This window comes from Notamacropus eugenii, chromosome 4 (assembly GCF_028372415.1).
Source record: "Notamacropus eugenii isolate mMacEug1 chromosome 4, mMacEug1.pri_v2, whole genome shotgun sequence".
In the NCBI taxonomy this organism is placed as follows: domain Eukaryota; kingdom Metazoa; phylum Chordata; class Mammalia; order Diprotodontia; family Macropodidae; genus Notamacropus; species Notamacropus eugenii.
Window position 1 is genome coordinate 393,676,745 of NC_092875.1, and position 15,679 is coordinate 393,692,423.

General features: G+C 37.6%; 1 protein-coding gene across 6 annotated transcripts in view; it reads right to left on the reverse strand.

Annotated features, from left to right (window-relative positions):
* The window catches only part of RNF152 (ring finger protein 152), a 110,808-nt gene that overhangs the window by 27,517 nt on the left and 67,612 nt on the right, over positions 1-15,679 (reverse strand). The window lies entirely within an intron of this gene.

A 15,679-nucleotide genomic window follows, 5' to 3' on the forward strand; every position in this document is an offset into this window, starting at 1 on the left:
TGTAATGTCCTTTTTTTTTATTGAAAAAATAACTTTGAACCTTCCTATCTTAAATCAAAAGTACCTTAGCTTCATTCCATGTTATAACATACTGCCAGGAAAACAAAACAACAAACTAACTAACCATAACTGTGGTTTCAGTCAGAAAATATTATTTGTGGCATTAAAATGCCAATTTGTGCATGCTAATCTTTGTTTCTAAACACTATTTCTTTTTTTCTTTTTGGGAGTCCCCTCCGCCCTTTATATGCTACCTCTAACAAATCTGTATCTGGTCAGTTCAATTTTTCTCACTATTTAATAATTAGACAAGTGCATAGATGAAGCCCATATATTCCTTCCTGAGTCCTAAAGCAGCATGCCAGTGAAATAATGGACGAATTCTCTCTCCTACCCAAATTCTAGTGCTGCTAACAAAACTCACAAATCTCCCAACAGAGAAAAAAATCAACACCCTGATTTTGACATATTCAGCTATTTTACCTACAAGGGTTAACTAAAGAGTAATAACTGAGAAGTAGCATAACATAATGGAAAATTAGGAGTCATATAGCCCAGGGTTCAGATCCTGTCTTCAAAATTCACTTTTCTGAGCAAATCATTTAATTCTCTGTCTCAAGTTCCTGATCTGTAAAATGGGGATAATAATAATTCCTTACAGAGCTACTGCAGGGATTAAATAAAGTAACACAATGTGCTTTTGTAAACGTTAATGTGCCTTATAAATATGACTTATTAGTAAGCCCCATACTATAAACCTAACTAAAATGAATCCCTGATATAGAGGTCAGTGGCTGATTTCATATCAATTTAAATTTGTTTATTAAGACAGTCTGTTACAGTAAATAATTTACTTACTGTAAATAATATAAAAAATTATAAAAAATAATATTTATTTACAGGTATTTATTACTGTGTTACTGTATTTATTACTGTGTTACTGTATTTATTTACAAGTTATTTAATAACCTCACAAAACAGGCTCAAAACTAATTTGCTTAAAGAGGGGGCAAAGAATAATAATATAACATAAGGCAGCTTCAAATACACACTGATTTTAAGTACATGACCGTTAGAGCAGCAAATGTAATTCCAAACTCACATCAGGAAACAATGCCCTTCCAATGACAACTTTAATTGTGGCAAATGCGCTCTGTTTTCCAGCATCATGAAACCTCAGCACCGAAGACACATACCAAAGCATGATTTAAAACATGATTTCCTGAGGAAATGGCAGTAGAGACAACAGCACTAACCAAACAGTGCTGAACAACTGTCACCTGTTATTCTCATATCTATTTGTTTTTTTCAGTTGATTAGAAAAGAACAAGAATGCGTAGTGACCAAGGAACTATGTGGTTTTTAAAAAATGTCATCTCTCCCAGAAACTGGATTATGATAAGAAGATAAACGGATAGAAATATCATGCCAACTACTGGAAGAGCTTTTCCTTTCTATCTCTCATTCTAGAAGGGAGTGAGGATGAGTTACTCCAATTCACCTCTTTCAGTGATGTTTACTTTCATAACCCATTAGTTCTCACAATCCTGTTGCACAGTATGCCTACTGGCTTTGTTTTCCCCTGGGAAGCAGATAGCATATCACAGGTAGAATTGGGAATGCAAACAAATTAATTGTAATGCTAACATACAGCTGCCATGTGTCAACTGTCCTTAGCTTGTCATCAAGAAAAGGATATGTTCTGTAGCTAAAGTTAGACAATGAGAAACCTTCCTTATGAAGATGGGGGAAAAAAGATGGGTGCATATTTCCCTATTATTATTTTTGTAATCCACAGTAGTCATTTATTTCTTATAACCTCTCTACAGCTGCTCCACAGCAGGGTAGTTGGCCTTTCCTCATTTCCATGACTACAGAGCTACACCTAAATTCAGCCACCTCCTTTGCAAATCCATGATATTTGTTAAAAGGGGGAAGGATCAAGAGAATTTGAATGGATTATCACAAATCTCTTATGGCTATTGGAAAAATAAGAACTTCACAGCATTATTTCCCTGTATGAAAGACAGCGTGCTATTGTGTGTGAGAACCATTAGCGTTCGTCTGGGACAGTACGTATGCCAAAACAAAGAGAGAGGGGCTAGAACAGAGGTGTCAGACTTGCAGCCCACAGGCCTGAGACTGTCTAGAAACATAAGGCCAGAAGGAGATTAAAATATAATTGGGAAATATTTAACAAGATAAATAAAAATACAATAAAATGCAAATAATGTTAATTTGTGGTTTTCTCTCAGTCAATATTCACCCTGCATAGCTGCATTTCTCTTGGAGTCTGATAACACTAAACTTGAAAACCTGTGATTTCAATGATAATAGCACTCCCAGATGGAAAAACTCCCTCTACAAAGCAGATGAGCACCTACACTCTTCTGAGAGTTGCCTAAATCCGTGCTATCAAACTCAAATAGAAACTGTGGGCCACTAAAACATAATAAGAATCCCTCAAGGCTACATATTGACTTAGAAAACCACACATTTATATATTTCTTTTTTATTAATTTCTTTTGTTAAATATTTCCCAGTTGGGTTTTTTGTCTACATTTTCTTTCACAGAATAACTAATATGGAAATATGTTTTGTATGATTGCACATGTATAATCTATATCAAATTGCTTACCTCCTCAATGAGGGGGGAGGGGAGAGAGGGAGAGAATTTGGAACTCAGAATTTTTAAAAAAGAATGTTAAAAATTGTTTTTTACATAAAATTGGGGAGAAAAATAATATTTAAAAAAAGAAAAAATATTTCCCAGTTACATTTTTATTGGGTTTAGACTATACTTGGGAGTGTAATGGGTCTCATGCAGCCCACTGTGTTTGTTATCTCGTACCTAGAGCACTGTGAAACTAAAAAGTGACTTTCCCAAGTGTCCTGTAGCCAGTATATGTTAAAGGCAAAACTTGAACTCAGGTTTTCCTTATTTGAACTGACCTCTCTCTTATTTCTTTTGATTAGCATCTTGGGAAAGCCTCACTCCTCAAGGAGATGCAAATAGATCTTTCTATCTAGCACTTTTAAAACTGCTTTTAAAAAGATACTTGTTGGAAGTCTAGGGCACTGGTAGCAGCATGGAAAATGACCAGGGAGAAGAAGGCAGCTGAACAAGGGTGACAACTGGACAGTTTTCTGCACCTCAGACTCAGAATCTGAAAATCAGAGATACCCAAGATTGCCAGGCTAGCTTTGATCACAGATTTCTTGGTTTTTCTAAGTGAATTACAATTAATAAGGAGCAGAGCTAATAAAGAAAAAAGACTCCACTCCCTCTGCCCATTATTTGACTAGGTATCAAAATGGTAGCAATTACAATTCATTCAACAAGCAGTTATTAATAATAATAAGTAACAAGTAAAATTAAAATAAAAAGTCAAAAATAATAATTTAATATTTTAATTATTAAAAAATAAAAATAAAAAAGCTAAAAAAGTAAAATAACAAGAAGTAAGTAAAATGTGCATGTGGGGATGAAAAGAGATAGGACACAGCCACTGCTATCGAGAAGGGGAGGAAGGGACATGTCACCAAGAAATGTGATATAAGGGAAAATAGTAGAAACACAAAGGAGAGGTCCTGGCAAAGTATAAAGAGGAATGTGCAGTCATCATCACCTAGAGTTCAGGGAGGGGATGGGTTTTGAAGAGGCTTCTTCAATGAAAGGGGAAGACACTGGCAGTCCCATTCTAGGCATGGAGAACATGAGTTTCAGGGAGTAATCCAGCCTGGCTAGAATGTACAATGTACATGATGTGCAGGGGGAAAGCATGAGATAACAAGCATAAACATAAGTTTAAAGTCTGTAAAGCATTTTTAATAAGCATTATCTCATTTGAGTTTTGCAACATCTCAGAGGCAGATACTACAAGTGTTATCATGCCCAATTACTAATCAGCGTACTGAGGTTCAGAGACCGAATGGTGTCCATGAACACAGAGCTAACAAGTCACAGGCAGGATTTGAAAGCAGTTTTTCTAGACTCAACTTCAGCACAAAATGACACATTGACTCAATTCAGGTGAGACTGTATATGGCCTTGAATGCCAGTATTAGGAATATATGTCACTCAGTAAGCAATGGGGAGTTACTGAAGTTTATTTGAGAGACCATTACAAAAAGTGTAATTGAGAAGAAATGAGTGCCTGAACAAGGGTAACCTGTCTGCCTCATTTTCTTCTTATGTAAAGTGGGAATAACAATAGCACCTACCTCCCAGAACTGTTGTCGGGATCAAATGAGAAAATGATTGTAAAATGCTTGGCACAGTGCCTGGCACATGATACGTGCTATATAAATGTTAGCGATTATTATTACTCAGGGTCAGTCTGATTTTTAGAATGGAGAGGGAAGTTAGAATTTATGAGTGAGAAAATGTAAATCTAATTGATAGGTGAAGCCCAGAAAGATGAAGTAATTTGGAGATCAAGCCTTGGTTTTCTGACTCAAATCCATTCCTCTCATTTTTTTTTTTTTTTTTGCCTAAACAACAGGGTGGTGAAAAAGGGATAGATGTTAGAGGTAATGAAAAGGTTTAATTAACAGGACTTGGCAACGTCCTGGATATCTGGGATGAAGGAAATGGAAGAATCAAAGAGAATTCCCAAGAGGAAAAAAGGGGTCAGCACCCAAAGAGGAGAATAATGATGCTCAAAATCTCACTTGCATGTTTCACACCCATCTCTCAATATGACCATATAGATGGTAAGATCCAAAGTATAAAGCATGTTCCATAGGGCCAAAATATTTGAATACTTTCCATAAAAGGAGTCTCCCTCTCTAGGGTAAAAAGCAGTAATCTCATTGTTTTCTTGGCAATTTTACCTTAACCCAAGCAAGCCCAATATTCACCTGTTGTATAAACAGAATTTCTATTTACTGTTAACATTTCTGGCTGGAAGCAAAGGGCAGAATTAGCCCTCAGAAGCAGTACTGGGATACTTCTTAACATAGGAGGCAATGTCGGGAATAAAGTGCCAATACTGGAATACCCAACAAAAGGAAACCTGAGTATGGTTTATTAAGCACATACCTCCCTCACTCCAACTGCTTTCATCTCAAGCCTTCTATCCATCCTGCTCCTATCCCGCTTGCTTCTACCTCCTCTACTTCTTGTCCTTGATACTACTGTATTATCAGCTATAATTTTATTTCTATCATTTCTAGCCATCTCAGACCTTCCCCCCATCTTTACACGAGGAGATTTCACTATACACTTGGATATTCCCTCAAGCATCCTGATTCCTGAATCTCAACTCCAGTGATTTTTTCCTAATTGTCATTATGACCACTAGTCTCTCAGTATTCTCCAAAACCATCACTCCCTGCCCTAACTTCACTTCTCCCTCTTCCCAGTCTTACAATGTCTTCTGGTCTCAAATCCCCTGCTCACTTATCTTATTACCACTCATGCCTTGTCAAAGCCAATCCCTGAATTACTTTCACCATCTGCCTCCTATGTCCATACTGCTCTGCTGCAAGGTATTGGACAAAGACATGAAACATTAGGTCTTCTAATCTTAATCAGGCCTTCAGTGTTTCAAGGCAATCCTTTGCCCCCTCCCTAATTATTCCTCTATCTTACTCCCTAAGCAGATGTTCCAAACTTTCCCTGCTCAAATCCCCTTATACCACCCCGTTTTGTGGAGAATCTCACTTCATATTTTGAGAAAATAAGAGGACATTCACCACAAGCTTCCTTTTCCTCAACCTATACTAATAAAACTCTCCTTTGTCTCCCCTTTTACTCCAGTCTCTAGTGAAGAGTTAGCTCTTCTCACCAAAGCTAACCCTTCCACTTGTACCCGTGATCCTCTCATGCCCCATCTCCTCTAGTAGATTACTCCCCCACCTTTACCTTCTGTTCTCTCCCTTATCTACCAGGGTGTATTTCTTGGTGCCAGATTTTCTCTATCCTTTAAAATAACAACAAAACAAAATGGAAAAAAGCCTGTCAATTCGTGTATCATCCCTTCAGGCTATCATGTTAGATCTTCCTCAATTCTCATAAATACCCAAAGTCCTAGAAAAGCTTCCTATTCTCATTGTCTATTTTCTCATCCTTTCCTATAAACTTTTTGAAATCTGACTTCTACTCATCACTTAAATGAAAATGTTCTCTCCAACGTTACCAATGGTCTTAACTGCCAAATCCCAATGGTCAGTCTTCATCCTTCTTGAGCTCTCTGCAACAACTGTCACTGTGAACCACCTGCATACTCTCTCCTCTCTGGATTTTTGATCCATCTTACCACTCCTTCCCTTTGGTGGTTTTTCATTAATATTGTGACTATAAATGTGGGTGTATTCCAAGGTTCTGTCTTAGGTCCTCTCTCGGAGAACTCTCCATTCTCTCTCTCACTCTCCCTTGGAGAACTCATCTCTCATAGATTTAATTATTATCCTAGGCAGATCACTCCAAGATCTAACTAGCCAGACCCCTATTTCTCTCCTGAGCTCCAAACCACAAATATCAATCATTTGTTGGACATTTCAAACCAGATATCCCTAAGGACTATCAAATCCAGCAAGTTCAATATAAAATTCATTGTGATGCGTATTTTCAACAGTTTGAGGACACAAGATGGCATATTTCTCTAGAAGATCTCCAGAAGACACAAAACTGGAAGCCATAGTTAATATAGTAGACAGAAAGAATCTAAATTTTTTAAAATATCTTTATAATCAGGAATGAGGGGCCAAATAGGATGAATTTAACTGAGAGAAGTGTAAAGACTTGCACTTGGATCAAAATGCCTGGTACCCAAAACCAGAATGAAGGTGATCTAGCTTTATTTTAGTAGATTCCAAACTCAGCATGAGTAAACAATTTAACATGCCTCCTAAGAACCTCCATTTGAGCAAGTACCCATGCCAACCATGCTCACTTTAAACCCAGCTCAGCTCAGGACTCTCCAGACTAATTTACCAACTTAGGTAGGTGCTTCTCTCCCTTTTCAGATTCCTTTTCTCTGTTTTCTTCCCCCATTAGGATGCAAGACAGTCTTTCTTTTTCCTTGTATTTGTATTCCTAGTGCTTAGCATGATGCCTACCACATAGTACTTGCTTACTAGAAGCTTTATCTCTGGGACCATCTGAAAAAGACAATATCATTTTCACCTGTTTTAATGGAAACATAATGCTCTAATAATAGAGGTAATAGTCTCACTACATTCCATACTGACCAGACAAAATCCAGAATACTGTGTTCAGTTCTATGCATCATACTTTAAGAACTGCAGAAGAGGACCAACCAGAATTAAATATAATTCAACAAATATTTATAGGTAGATGAGAGATCTTTGATCAACATTAGCAAATTGCAGAGCATGTATAAAGTGGCATAAAAGATATTAACCAGGATACATGATGTGAGAAGATGGGCTATGCTGATAAGAGGGCCAAGTTGAAGCAGATGTAGTTCAAGTGTGGTATAAATCACCAAGTTAAAAGGCCTAAGGAAAAGCCTCTTAACATATTAGTTGGAATTTCTCTCCCCTAACACCACTCCCCCCACCAAAAGAGATTTATGAGAGGACATGGAAGAGAGTTAACGGATGGTTTGCAGCAGGCCATTGAGTTGTACATAAGGTTTCCTATACATAAGGACACTTGTGGCACAATACTGACTTAGAAAAACATATATTAACAATATCTATGTTCTATTGCTTTTTAAATTTATTTGTTAAATTACAATTACACTTTAATCTGGTTAAGCAGTTTGAGACCTCTGGATTGCAGGTGGTACGAGGACCACTAAAATTTGGAAGTATATGGTATTTAGTGCCACGTCTGAAAAGAACAGTCTGCTAGCTTGTGAGTACAAAATTTAGCTAAGAAACCAGCCTTCATGCTGTTATTTAACTTTTCATGTATTTTAAATTTTCTCTCATATTTTACAAGCTCCTTCAAAGTAATTTTATGCTTGGCACTTTCTATTTATCTCCTTCTCCTTGTTCTTCATTTTCCACCGATATCTTGTTGAGTGCTTAATATTTAATTGGGTTTTAACTCTGGTGTCCCTAAGGAAAAGAAGAGCTTGAAATACCTCAGACTGAGTTTCTCTTTGTCACCCCTTAAAGACTCCAGAAGTTCAATGTACCTAGTTAACACATAAAAACATTCTAGCATTAGAAAAGCTTAGAAACTATTTACTTGTCTTTAAACTGATATTTGGAAGAAAGTCACCTGGAATCAGAATGAACACAAAGACATTTTGTAAACTTGAACCCATTAAATCATTTCCGATATATGCTAGTTAGTGTCTATTCAATTCAAAATAGCAAGGACTTCATAAGTGTATACTAGGTACAATATACTAATAGGTGAGAGGTATACAAAAATGCAACACCAAAAAAGATAGCCTCTGGATTCAAGGATTTTATAATCCTAGGAGAGGGTGAAAGATATACAGATAAATTACTATAATACAGGGTAGAAAATGATTGAGTGAATACAAAAGGTCAAATAGAGCACTGTGGGAGATTCAAAAATAGAGTTACCAATTACTTCTTGCTCGAGGAGATTGAGGGAAGGAATGTTGGAGGAGGTAGCTGAGGTGAAAGAGAGAAGGGCCTTAAGGGAGTCAAGAGATCAAAGGCTAGATTCACACCAGATTCATGAAATGGTTCTTGAGTATGAGATAAACAGCAGATGCAGTTTGACTTTCCTACTGACATTTAGCCAGAATTACTATACAGGTGATGTTTAAACATACATGATAAAGCCAAATAGGTTGAGAAGTTCATTTTAAATGACTGTGTAATAACCACAGAAATAGATACAATATAATTAGAAACACTTATAAATCGCTGTGCACATAGTAGATACTCAGTTAAATACTGACTGACTAAAGGAACACTAATTCTGCTGACATTTTTTTAATTGACACTGGAGTAGCTTTCTTTATAACACTTAGACAAATCATTGGCAATTGTTAAGTGAATTAAAGCCTTTAAATATATACATATATATATATATATATATACACATATATATGCTTAAATATATACACACACACACACACACACACAAACACAGACACACACTGAAATAAAATGTCAAGACAGAAGAAACAGCTATACAAAAGAAAAATCTGCAAGTCATTACTTGTGGGCCAAATACCTGTTCGTAATGAACGACTGATGGCCCCCAGTCAACATCTTTCTATTCTTTATTGTGTCCTCCAACACGTGCAGCCTGTGGGTACCTTAATATGTATTTTTTTAATTGACAGGAAGACTATTTCCAAATCGCTTTAGTATCCCATGCTGAATGCCCTATTCCTGTGTTTATCTTTGTTGAGCTATTTTTCATTGTGTGTGTTTGCATACTGTCACTTGTGCTAAATTGTTTACAAAAGCCACACCCCAACTCACAAATGATTTGGAGCTCCAAAAATTCTTAAAAAAAAAAAGTTGTAGAACTTGGAATCTTTTTTCTCTAGGAAATTATGCTATAAATCATGGTTAGGTACCAAGTTTAACCCACAAAGTCTTCTAAAATCACATTTGTTTGTTTTTTAACTATGCAGGAAAAAGAGGGGTACATGCATGGCTTTTAAAGACTAAGCAATGCTTTGCATTGTGCTTGAGTCATTCTCCTGGGATACCTGATGAGAAGCCCACTTGGGTGGTAGCTCAATTCGCTGGAAATCCTGTGAAAGTACTTAGGGAAGTCAGATAGTGAGAAGTGAGGTGGCCCACTTTGGATGGTACAGGTCTATTGGTGGTAGTGAGGACAAGAGTGAGGATGAATTGGTATGCAGGAAACTAGCTGAATCTAGAAAAAGAAAAAAAAAAGTCCAGTCTCCATATAAAGTTTGATTCCTCGCCTGCCTGTCTTCCCTGTAGTGACTGGGGGGCTTTCATATTGTGTGTTAGTCCTACGGAGTTGTGGCTTATCTTGTTCTGCATCCCACAAACAACATAGATAACATCTAGAGGAGAACATGAAGATGATGAAAGCTGTCTATAAGATCATACCAGCCAAACTCACCCCTAATTCTTCAACTTTAAAGACTGGCCCTCTGATAGGCAACAAACCTTGAGTACAAATTTAGTGTTTTCATTACTGGAAAGAGGAAAACATGTCATGGCAGAAGAAGGTGGAATAAGTTACTTTCCTCCTCTTTTGTTGAATACTTCCAAATAGATGAAATTTTTCTTTGGGATTCTCATACTTCCCTTTATATATGTTTGTCCTGCTTCAAGGTTATCCTCTTACTTGGGACTCCTCCATATCCTCAAGCTGCCCTAGATACCACAATCAAACAGTTCCATGATCCAAAATTAGATACCCACCCTCATATTCCAATCAGAACTCAGAGTCCCTCCATACAGATGATTTTAGCTGAGGATTAAGAGGAAACCCCTTTGATTAGACTAATTTATACTGAGGTTTCAATGAGCGAGCTTAACCCTCCCAGCTGTATTTGCATTTTTGAAAGGAGATTCTTGTTAAGCTAAATAAATCTCTACTTGGAATGTTTGTAAGCAACATAATTATAATACTGATAATAGCCAATATTTAGATAACACCTTTTAAAGGTTATAGTTATAATTATATATAATATATATAGCATATATATTATATAATTATAAAGGTTATAACAAAAATATTATATTATGATATAATACATACATACATGCATATAGAAAATCAAATCTCATTTGGTCTTTCACAACCACTCTTTGAGGTAAGTGCTAGTATTATATAATGTCCAGGCTTTTAAACCATTTTTGTGTCATGAACCCATCTGGCAGTCTGATGAAGCCTAGAGAGGAAGATGGAATAAAATAACTTTCTCCTCAGTTGTTGAATCTCTCAAAATTTGTCTCTGAGACCCTTACACTCCCTGTCTATATGTTTCTCCCTCTTTCCATAATAATGTTCTTTATATACATAAAATACAGGATTACAAAGGAAACATACTGAAACAACAATATTGAAATATAGTTATTAAAATACCTCCCCCCCCACACACACAGGCATTTACTACAAGAACTGTGGCATATAAGATGAATAAAAAGTTTTTAAATAATAATAATAAAAGGATTCATTGAGAGTATGAGTGGGCTAATTTTTTTTTTTTTTAACAATACATTACATTGTGAAGTAATCCAGTCATCTTGCTGGGGTTTAGCACCAAACCACATTACCTGAAATCAGTCCTTAGGAGGCAGCTAGGTAATGCAGCGTGAGGACAACTGAGTTCAATGTGGCCTCAGATACTTACTAGCAGTGACGGGGCAAGTCACTTAACTTCTGTTTGCTCAGTTTCCTCAACTTTTAATTACTTGCCAAGTGCTTAACACAGTACCTGGTCCTACCTTCTTTTCCAGTCCCCCCCCACCTCACATATGAGAACAAGGGATGATATGCCATGGAAAAGATCTTCATTAGAATTAGAAGTGGCAAAGTAGACTGGAACCAGAAATTTTCCTTTAGGAGAAAATGGGAAGCCTTGGCCACAGTAAAAGGTACAGCACAGAGTTATCTGTGAGTCATCTTGATAGGGTTTCTACCACCACCACGATGACATCATAGCCTTAGAATAGAGGACCCATCTAGGATAAAATTTAATGTTTCCTCCCATCCCTGGATGGCAATAAGGTGCCAGGTGTTGGAACAAGCCTTCAGGATCTCCCTCTGTGAAACTGAAGGAAGAATAATTCTCTGTAGTCTAGGCAATCACAGCAGTGGGTGGAGCATTAACTCTACTAGAGTTGGTTGACATTTAGTAACAGCAAAGTACATAGGCTGTAAAAGGGCATGTCAAGAGAAACAGATCAATCCACCCGAAATTGATCTTCCCAACTCAGTATCTGCCTACAAGAGGCAAAGTCCATGAACAAAGATGATAATGAAGTTGAATTTCAAAAAAAAAAAAAAAAATGAAAACCCACTGAAAATCGAAAATTTCTAAAAAATAAAAAAATTGAAATATCAATTGAATAGGGTATTGATTGAACTAGGACCTTTAGGATCAATGTAGACAGTGATGAAGTAAGTACTCTGTTGCTCTTCTTTGAAATGACAGCACAGTTCTGTCTAATAATTGCTCCTTTCCTCATGTAATATAGTCCTTTTCTACAGAGGGCAACTTGAATGAAAAGCACACTGAGGTGAGACTGAGATGTAGAAAGAGGATGAACATGACTTGGTAGAAGATAGCCCCCTGACATCCCTGGATCTATGATAGACTCTTTCTACAGAACCAGGACTATCAAGGTACTACCTGAGGCCTCTAAACACATTTTCTGCCTCTGACATGCACTAGGAAGTCTTTGGTTTCTTCAGCAGATCATTGATCAGACCAGTTAAGAGGGAGAAGAACCTGGAGACCCTGTGAAGCAGAGAAATACGTGCTGATCTTTCAAAGTGGTGAGAGTCCCTCAATGCAACAAAGCTTCTACCGTGTGTGTGTATATCAATTAATCAATCATTTATTAAACACCTACTATGAGGCACTGTGCTAAGCACTAAGAATACAAAAGGAGGTAAAAGACAGTACCTGCCTCACATGCCAGCCTATTTAGGTGTCTTGGGAAATCCATCCTTTTCTCAAAAGAGCACTTCTTCAATTTGGTTATTGTGATATTGATATGGGTTCTCAAAGTCTCAGATTGATTCAGTGTAATGAATGAATAAATGAGAGAAAAACATCTTCTGAAGTATTTATACTATGCCAGGCATTCACTCAAGCTCTGGTAACACACAGAGAAAAAGCTAGCCTATTTCTACCCTGAAAAAATGTATCCCACAAACAAGACACACCATATCCCAGCTGTGGGCAATTTGTCTAGTCATTTTCCATGCCTCACATGTTCTCCATCTCTGTCTTCATCTTCATCTCCAACTGCTGGCTTCCCTGGTTTCTTTTAAATCCCAACTAAAATCCCACCTTTTACAGGAAGTCTTTTCCAATCCCTCTGGATCCTAGTCCCTTCCTTCTCATTTATTTCCTTTTTATCCTGTATATACCTTGTTTGTACATCATTCTTTGCTTATTGTCTTCCCCATTAGATTGTGAACTCCTCAATGGCAGGGAATTTCATTTGCCTCTTTTTGTACCCCTAGCACTTAATAAAGTAAATGTGTTTTGACTGACTGACAGATATAGAGAAATGATGGCCAAGAAAGACTATTACAATCTGGGAATTCACAAAGATGGTGAAGGCCCATTCACCATCATTTACCAATTTTTGTATTACTACAATTATCCTTCTCTTTTCTTCTCTTCAGCTGCTGGGTGAGCTGAACAGTCCACTATAATTTTATGTTATCTAATTTAGGATATTATCTAATCTATGGTTATCTAAAATGGAGGTGGAACAAAAGGGTAGCTAATTGACACACCCTTTCCGGAGGCAATGGTAGTATGATGTGATTACAGTTCTCTGAGGAAGATGTAAAAAGGTGAGAAAGGGCACAAACATGGGGAGACAGAGCACAGGGTAGAAAATAATCAGGTGAAAAAGAGATTGCATGGAAACAGGGAGTGCTAAGAGGGAGAGTTCATTCTTCCCAAGCATGGTCTCTGGAAGTCTACATCAGGGTTAAAAACAGGCAGGTGAAGAGGTACCTACCTTAGCTTCTTCTAGACATCATCATGGAAGTAGATGCAGATACTGAGATAAACCACTACCTTCCATGGTCCAAGTAAGTACCGAAACATTGAATTAAAAATTTCCAAAAAACTTCAGGGCTAGCTCAGAAAGCAAAAAATGACCTTCACAGAGGCCACAATGAGCTTGGAAAGGTCATTTTCTATTAGGACCAGTTTGGTGACTTTTATTGCCCCCTACTAACTAGTCTATTGGGTCAGCCATCAGAGGGGCTTAACCATTCTAGACAGTGAAGAGATTTATGGTTGTGGCAATGTCCCAATTCCCCACTTTTCCTTGTAATTGATACTAATAGAAGCAGAAATGTAGATCCAGATAAATCCCTTCTAAAAGATCTTCTCCAAGGATTCAAATACTAACTTTATCCTAATGAACAGAGATCCCAGCCATTCCAAATTGGGAGTCCTGGAACTAGGTGATCACAAAATTAAACAGCTTACATTTGGGGCAACTTCTCAGTCTCTTCCTTTAGTCCTGGTAGTGAAAAGGTCCATGATTTGGACAGGGGTTATGGGCAGAATGTGGAATGTAACTATTCTAGGCAATGCAGTTAAAAGTATTGGCAGAGGAAGGTGACTTTCCTCAAGTTCTACAGATGGCTGGATTATACAGTGCAAGCCAACAGAACCTCAGTACAACTGAGAAGAAGGTTATATTTAGGCTGAGTACCTGGCAAGGTTTCTTCATTCATTCCACAAGGGCTTAAGTCTCCTAGGTCATTGTTCTCAATGAGTGAACCTGGCTCCTAGGCTCTTTCCATCCCATTTCCTGGCTTTCACACTAGGGAACTTATACATGCATCATGATGTTCCCCCAAATGCCTTAACTCAGTTATTCAATTCCTCAAATCTCCTCCATTCTACTTCTGCTCCACATTGAGATCTTGATCTTGCCATCACCTATCAATATTTCACTTCCATGTTTACAAATGCTAAAATTCCTTTATCTGATCATAATCTTTTATCATTACATATTCTCTATGTCTAATATTATCATTACATATCTCTATGTCTTCAATCATTCCACTCCTCCATTCTTTCCCAAGTCATTATCTTTTCACTCCTCCCTTCAAAATCTTGACCCTTTAATGAACCAGTTCATCCCTATACTATCCTTTATACTCCCTTGTCATATCACCACACACAACTTGCAAAAAGCCAACTTTGGAAAACTGCAATGAGCCTCCCCCTGCCCTTTTCTTCTCTTCAGCTGCTGAATGAGAGAAAAGATACACTACAAATTTATCTAATCTCAACTGTGCCCTCACTGCACCAAAGTAGTCCCTCTACTTCTTTCCCATAGACTTATCATCCCATTCTCCACAGTTGCTCCTCCAAACTTTCTTGTACATCCTCAAGCTTCTCAAAGCACTCTTTCCCCTCTGCTTCTCTGCTGATGACCTCACTGAAAAATATTGAGGTCATTCTCCTAAAACTCTCTCTCCTCCCTCTTATCACATCTCTGACATCTTGCTTCTCCACTCTATTTTTATCTCTTCCTCCACTCATATCCTATGAAGAAGTGGCCCTTCTTATAAAGACCATTCTCTACATGCACCTTATCCCATCCCATCCCATCTTCTTCAACAGACTACCCTATCCATCATCCCCATCTGCTCTAATCATTAAATACCTTTCCTTATCTATTTTATCCTTCTCTGCTGACTAAAAACACACCAATCTTCCCAGGAATTAAAACACCTTCACTTGAATGGACTATCCCCTACCATTCCCCTTCCTGTCCTGTATCTCTCTACTACTTCTCAACCAAACTCTTGGAGAAGGCCACCTAATCAGAGGTGCTTCCACTTCCTCTTCTTTCCCTCCTAAACCCTTAGCAATCTCACTCCTGACCCTATCATTCCACTGAAACTATTCTCTCCAAAGTTACCAATGGTTGGCACTTGAAACTCTTCACAGTCTAGCCTGTTGCAACTTTCCCAATTTTCTCATACTCTACTTCCTCCCATGCATTCCACAATCCATCATACCAGCTTACTGGCTATTCTGCCAGCTCACCAATCCAATTGCCATCATAC